The sequence below is a fragment of the Pinus tabuliformis genome, chromosome 4_2 (genome assembly GCF_031772625.1).
Source record: "Pinus tabuliformis cultivar Carrire ecotype Pingquan chromosome 4_2, CPIR1, whole genome shotgun sequence".
Taxonomy (NCBI): Eukaryota; Viridiplantae; Streptophyta; class Pinopsida; order Pinales; family Pinaceae; genus Pinus; species Pinus tabuliformis.
Window position 1 is genome coordinate 1,033,678,360 of NC_142304.1, and position 6,920 is coordinate 1,033,685,279.

Consider the following 6,920-nt stretch of genomic DNA (forward strand, 5'->3'; position numbering starts at 1 on the left):
TGAAGAATTGAATGACAAACAACATATGTGAGCTCACAACAATAAAACTATCTCAAATTATATTACAAGAATCAAATTACAAATCATGAAAGCATAACAATAAAAGATGAAAAACTAAGAATCCCTTTCCATTATTCATTATTATCCAAATGAAGAGAGAGCACTCTCTTATATACATGAGGAAGATAACCATCTCATAATTACATATCCAATATTCTCTCAAGCACTCTCAACTAATTTCCCATTATTACAAGATATGATCCCTTTGAATCCTCCACAAATCTCTCAAGCATTTTCAACTACTTTCCCATTATTACAAAATACGATCCCTTTGAATCCTCCACAAATCTCTCACATATCTTGGATAAGATATGCTAACCAAATCCTCCATGATTTTCTCCTTAGGAATAAGCTTGCATAATTATCTCCTTAATATGGTGGAGGAGATATGGATAAGATATGCCAACCAAATCCTCCATGATTTTCTCCTTAGGAATAGGCTTGCATAATTATCTCCTTAATATGGTGGAGGATATATTTGAGAAGTCTCTTGGAATTAATTCTTCACATATTTCCTACACATCACAAAACTCACATATTCTTGAGATATATATAAAAATATGTATATTTTCTAATATTTAATCATAAATTCACTTGTAATACAAAAATGAATAAAATGAAAAATAAGAAGGTGAAACCCAAATGTATTTATGAAAATGATATGATAAAAGGTTAATGGGATGATGAAATGTAAGGAATAGTGAAGAAAAAGGTGGATGAAAATATGACATTTCTGACTCCCAAATCCTCCCCAACTGAACTTGTTGCATGTCCTCATGCAACCATGCATGGGTCTCTTTAAGAACATTTGGCATCTTGAACTTTGGCTTTACATGATGATGTCTTTTAATAATGAATGTTTCCAGGATATGTGAAAGACATGAGTAACAACTTACATTTTCTTATGGTTGGTTCTTGTGTGACAACCATGAATACAAAGAATGTTGGTTCTTGTGTTAACAACATTCATTTTGTTTTCTGTTCTCTTTTCTTCAATAATAATGTAAACACTCACTGGAAATCATAATGTGCATAAGAAAGCCCTTTTGTAATATTAGTGAAGCATGCCAATATTGCGTATGAAGCAAAGTGCAACAAAGTATCATTGGAAAATAAATGTTGGTGAATGGTAAATGAGAAAAATGGAGTGATAGTGGTGAAGAAATGGAATCATGGTAGTGAATATAGTTCCCCCCCCCCCCCCCCCCCCCCCCCAAACTGAATTGGTTGCATGTCCTCATGCAACTTGACATGGCTCATGAAAGGAAATGTAGCATGGTGAGGGAATTTTCCAAAATATTCAAGTTAGCATATAAGGAATTGCATGATTAAAGATTGGAAAACAACATACCTCTACTTACCCAAGAATGATGAACTATGCAATAGTAATGTAGCTACTGCTGCTGCTGGATCAGGAAAATGTGACTGATGGTGTTGTAGCTGGATCCTGGGAAATGAAGGAATCTGAACTGTTGATACTGAATCATGGAAAAGATAAACGCTGAAAGTGGAACTGTGGTACTCTCATAGATCAGAATTCATGCTGCTGTAACTGCTGAGGGATTCGTGAAAAAGTGTATAGTCTTCACCTGCTACTAAACTTCTTGGTACAATTCTAATCATGCGAAAGAATGTGTTGATGTCGAGCATGAAAAGAAATCATTGGATTACCGACCATTGATGCATGCCGTCAACCAATGCGAGGCAACTCACCATTGATGTCAATGAGTGCCAAGGTACTCGGGTACATCTTGCGAAATGCGAATAAAGGGGTTAACGTCGAGCCATTTGCAAGATCTGACGATCAAGGGACATTGATGTATTCCCATGATTGTCAACGAGAGAACTTGCCATTGAGGCATGCAAGTCTCAAGGTACCCAAAAGGAACTCTAGTCTATTTCCCAGATAAGGTGCTGATGTCGATGGGGCAAGACTTGTTGAAAGGTGGGCCTTAAGGAATCCCACATCTGTCAATGCGAGTTTGTAAAAAAAGATTTGGTGGGACTATAAATGGAAAGAACTCACGGACAAGCAGTGTGGATCAGCATGGCGAGGAAAACAAGGCAATGTAATCATGGAAAGGGAATGAGTTTTATTCAAAAGGAAAACTAGAAGGCAAAAATAAACTGAAAAGGATAAAGGAATGTATGCGATTCAGAAAAATAGGCGTGCATGAAGTCGTGAAAGATAAGATAATGGAAGATGGCTGCAACATAGGGATGGTCTAGGCGTTTGGAAGGAAATAGGTGAGTATTCATGACGCAAAAGGATTTTTGTGTAGTGGAAAATGTTATGATATGTGCAATGAAGAATTAGTTCCTTCAAGCGTCCAATGATGCATGTTTCATTGTGATTTCGAAAAATCACTTTTGCATTAGATTGTCTTCAATTCTTAGCACCATTCCTGCATAAAAATTGTCACCTTTGTGTGCCATCTCCATCGATCATTCCTGTATGAAGTGACTTAAAAACAAATTAGCTCATTTTCAGGAATTTATGAAATGTCCATTTTTTTAATTATTTTTCGAAGTTACACTAATTGTGGATGAAAAGGGTGTCGCATTGGAATGTTGAGCTTTTTGCATAAGCTTCTCGTTGACCTACACATAACACCAATATCATTTCAATTGTTAGTATATGCATCCTAACTCTTGCCCACAAAAATAAATGATAAATTCCAACATACTTTCATTTCCCCCCAACTAGAAATATTGCATGTCCCCATGCAATGTACTCATTGATTGTGCAATACTTTTTCAAAATGTTTTTATTGGTTTGCAGGAAAATTGTTTTAAAACATTTGAAAAGGCTTTTGTATTTGTTAGGGAAAAAGCAGTTAGTTTATGAATGAATGAGGGCAATTTTATTTTATTTTATTTTATTATTTTTTAGTATATATATATATATATATAGATATATTAAATCCTCTCGCAAAGCCTTATAATTAAATAGGAAAGCGAAAATGCATCATACGGGCAAAAAGTTTCAGAGGCAGACCTTATGCTGCAAAACCTTGAAGGATAAAAAGAGTTTGAAGATATCGATAACCAAGCATGCAGGTAGCTTGATTCCAAGAAACTTAACATATGATAGAGTAGCACGTAACCGGCATTATTCAACTGCTTCCTCGACATTTATAGTGCACAAAATTCCTACAAAAACAACATGTTGAATGCACTAGACTGAATGCAAGGGTAATAAAAGTTCAAGGATAACAGCATATCCTTCGCATTCAACAATTAAGATTTACTTTGGACCAATATCCTTCAGGGCACAAATATGCTCTTCGCCCATTGCAGACATCACAGTGACAACGAGATCTTTCCCCTCTCCAAAGCCATCTTTGATCTGGGTAAGTAGTTGATCATCAGAAGGAAGCCTGAGATCAACCTTGGTGTTTCCATTGTCAGACAGCAGACTTACAAAACCGTCCTCAGATATGTCAATCAATTGAAAATCAGTGCGAGTAACATGTGGGACGTCACAGTTGTGTGAAGATGGGACAATATCTTCGAGTTTTTTCCCATTAAAAAAAAATATCAATTGCAACAAAATGGCACTTAGCATGCCCATGTTTTCCGGTTTTTGAAGTGGATACTTCAACCACTTTGCAGGGTCTGGCCTTAATGACGATGTACCCATTTTTACGAATGGTACCCGCCTGCTAGGGGAAGGTTTTGGAAGCCCCCGCATTGGCGTGGGAATCGAACACACAATCAGTCCTCCCCCAGAGGGATCCGTCCAAGTATGGATCTACGTTCCATGAATGTGTCTGCCCCGCTGGTACTTCTGCCATCTGAGGAGGAGGGAGATTGCTTGAACCCACAGAAATTGCAGGCCAGACAGAGAAATTGCAAGTGTTCACCACAGTCAGTTTCTTGGACAGAAAAAGCCAGATTTTCGATGATTTTGGATGATTTTGGTAATTGATAGGAGGCAGTTACTACTCTACCGCATCGCATGAAACACATAATTATTCCACTCGTGTAGATAGTTGTCTTTATAAATGTTAAAATGGAAGTGATGGAGCTCCTAGCGCAGACAACATTTATTGCAGGTGATGGAGTTTCAATGCCGAATGCCAAAATCAGAATGATCGAAGAAGACCAAAAATTGGATGCGGCCACAGACAATTGGTTATTGTGAATTGCGTTGCGTTTTGTTTTGTTTTACAAAATTCTTTTCAAATTTATTTATTTATTTTAATTGAGATGTGGGTGAATGTTTTTTTATTATTATTTTGTTTTTTTTCAATGAAAAACTAAAATTTAGAAAGAAACTAAACTTTCTCTAGACTTAATTTTTTTAACAAATGGACACAATGATTTGCATATTGAAAGATGTTTTTGATGAAGCATATTGCAAAACATTTATTTATTCCTGAAATTAGTCGTCTAAATCATTCCTATTTTCTGATCCTCGCGATCGCACTAAGTGCGGAGGAGAGCATACTTATTCTAAGCAAAACTGAAAATGAAAGCAAAAACTAAAAATGAAGCCTACCTACTCTATACTAATTAGAAAAAAAAATTAGTTACGTGTAATTAAACTTCCAATGAAGTCATTCACGTAGCAGTAACAACAATATATCCAATAACAATTTTTTAAATGTGGATGAAAATATTCGAAAGTGAATGAGTCTAGTTGCTATAACTGCAAATCAACTAAAAAATAAAAAGATGAATCTAATCTAGTACTTACTTGGAACCATTGTTCGATAAAGCTTTGATAGGCACAGTTTCTCTCACCTAGATCATGTTGTAACTCCTCTTCTTCTTCTCCAATCTGCTGTTCTTCTTCCTCGATCTCCTGTTCGAATGATTGTTCGCCATCAGATATGCATGATTCTTCAGATGTTGAATCTTTGTTTATTTCTTGGGGAGTAGTTGAACTTTCAATTCTTGTCAAGATCTCCTTTTCCAGGGAAGAGGAGATTCCGACTTCTGCAAGGATCTGAGTGAGTAGTTCCAAGCTGACACTCATTATAAAATCATGTTGAAAGAGATTCTAAAAACAAAGTGCTAATAATTGTCTAAGTTTTTAATCCTTTTACAAGGTTTTAGTTCACAAAAACTCTTCCAAATTAGCACACTAAAAATTGAATTAAAAACAAAAGGACCACAGAAATAATCTTGAATTCAATACTCAATTAAACCCTCTTACAAGGACTGCTCATTAATTTAGTAATTGAATTCTTCAATTATAACCATGAACCATGAATTCATCAAACACTCTTCACAGTTGCGAAAATCAAACACACTTGCAGAAATTGAAATTCACACTTGCATGAAAAATCAAACTAAACTTCAATCCATCGTGCCTCCCCGGCAACGGCGCCAAAATGTTGGGTGAAAATATTATCGTTTAATTATGTTGTAGTATTTGCCCAACTATTTAATTTGTCAATTCGAGGTTCGTAGACTTACGAGACACATGCACTATATATGCAGGACTGAAGTGGAACTAATCTAATCTAATCTAAATTACTGAAATCAAATTAATCTAGAAAAGCATTGAAACATTAACTAGGAAAGCAGGAAATTGCATAAGGGGAAATCAATACAACATGTGAAGAATTGAATGACAAACAACATATGTGAGCTCACAACAATAAAACTATCTCAAATTATATTACAAGAATCAAATTACAAATCATGAAAGCATAACAATAAAAGATGAAAAACTAAGAATTCCTTTCCATTATTCATTATTATCCAAATGAAGAGAGAGCACTCTCTTATATACATGAGGAAGATAACCATCTCATAATTACATATCCAATATTCTCTCAAACACTCTCAACTAATTTCCCATTATTACAAGATATGATCCCTTTGAATCCTCCACAAATCTCTCAAGCATTTTCAACTACTTTCCCATTATTACAAAATATGATCCCTTTGAATCCTCCACAAATCTCTCACATATCTTGGATAAGATATTCTAACCAAATCCTCCATGATTTTCTCCTTAGGAATAGGCTTGCATAATTATCTCCTTAATATGGTGGAGGAGATATGGATAAGATATGCCAACCAAATCCTCCATGATTTTCTCCTTAGGAATAGGCTTGCATAATTATCTCCTTAATATGGTGGAGGAGATATTTGAGAAGTCTTTTGGAATTAATTCTTCACATATTTCCTACACATCACAAAACTAACATATTCTTGAGATATATATATAAATATGTATATTTTCTAATTTTTAATCATAAATTCACTTGTAATACAAAAATGAATAAAATGGAAAATAAGAAGGTGAAACCCAAATGTATTTATGAAAATGATATGATAAAAGGTTAATGGGATGATGAAATGTAAGGAATAGTGAAGAAAAAGGTGGATGAAAATATGACATTTCTAAGTCCCAACAGCAGGCTTCTACTTGCAAAAGGCTACAACCTTCTCTCGTTCTCCAGCTTCTCCTGGAAGGGAGCTACAACCCCTTAGCTCTTGTACTAGTTGATATGTTTACTAATACATAGGTGTCGGCCTACAGAAGACTACAATCTTCTCTTTTCTTCCAGGGATCACGTTTCATAAATTTTCAGTCTGGATCCATCAATAACATCATTCAATCATCAAATATATCTGCATCAACCAATCTCCTTTTTATAACTGAACCAATCAACCACTTTGACAACCCTTCAATCTGATCTTTCAGAATGTTGTAACCAGAATACAGTAACCAGAACCCAAGCAAGAACCCAGAACACTTTAGCAGCAAACAAAAGCAGCTAAAACATATTTTACAAGGTATATGCTACTTCCTTGTGTCGAACCTGCATGCATACGCACCTTTCTCAAGGCGAACCTTTGTACAAATCTGCAAATCAAACTTGAGATGTATACATTGT

At 35.3% G+C, this 6,920-nt stretch overlaps 1 pseudogene; it reads right to left on the reverse strand.

Annotated features, from left to right (window-relative positions):
• Positions 1-3,224: 3,224 nt before the first annotated feature.
• Positions 3,225-3,857, reverse strand: LOC149173146 (eukaryotic translation initiation factor 5A-2 pseudogene; annotated as a pseudogene).
• Between the last annotated feature and the right edge of the window lie 3,063 nt (positions 3,858-6,920).